The sequence below is a fragment of the Penaeus monodon genome, chromosome 20 (genome assembly GCF_015228065.2).
Source record: "Penaeus monodon isolate SGIC_2016 chromosome 20, NSTDA_Pmon_1, whole genome shotgun sequence".
Classification (NCBI taxonomy): Eukaryota; Metazoa; Arthropoda; class Malacostraca; order Decapoda; family Penaeidae; genus Penaeus; species Penaeus monodon.
Window position 1 is genome coordinate 20,895,166 of NC_051405.1, and position 658 is coordinate 20,895,823.

The 658-nt window shown below is 42.2% G+C and overlaps 1 protein-coding gene across 1 annotated transcript in view; it reads left to right on the forward strand.

The window, feature by feature from the left end:
* The window catches only part of LOC119585697 (innexin inx2-like), a gene marked incomplete in the record, with an annotated part of 96,397 nt that overhangs the window by 91,185 nt on the left and 4,554 nt on the right, over positions 1–658 (forward strand). Inside the window, 1 exon segment of the mRNA XM_037934371.1 lies at positions 627–658.

The window sequence follows — 658 nt, forward strand, 5'->3', positions numbered from 1 at the left end:
TGAAGCCGCCGCCGCCGCCGCCTCCTCCACCGCCTGTTGCTCCTCGTCTCCCGGGTTTTCTTGTTATAGACCTTTTGTTGTTTCTTAGTGTTTGTTTTGGTGATTTGTGCGGTTTCTGTTGCGATGTTTTTTTTGTACTTTTGGAACGAATAATGAAGACTTAAGTTCATCCACGTTTTCTTTTGTATTGTTACTAAGATTTGAATATTTTTTTCTTTCTCTGATCTACATCTTCCCGCCTAGCATTGCTGTTGCCTTTCTCCTTACAATTCGTTCTTTCTTCACTTTGTATTTTTTCGTTTTACTCCCCTCCTCTTTCTCTCAAGTTCTTTTATTTACTTCGTTAGACCGTCCCATTTAGCAGTTAAACGGCGTGTCCTCTTGTGCTATCTCTCCCTCCCCTTGCCTCCTTCATCCCTCGTTCTCTTCTAGTGTCATCCCACTCTTCTCGAGAGGTCTTCTCTCTTTCGCTTCCCACAACGGTCTTCCTCTTTTCTTTTAACGTTTTTGGTTTGTCTTCTCATAAGTTGATGTTACTATTATTCATTTAACTGCTGCATATACCAAGTTTGGCTTGGTGTAGAAACAGGCAGTGACCTTATCATATCATCTCTTATCTCTTTCAGGCGTGATGAGGTATCTCTGACGACGGCAAGGA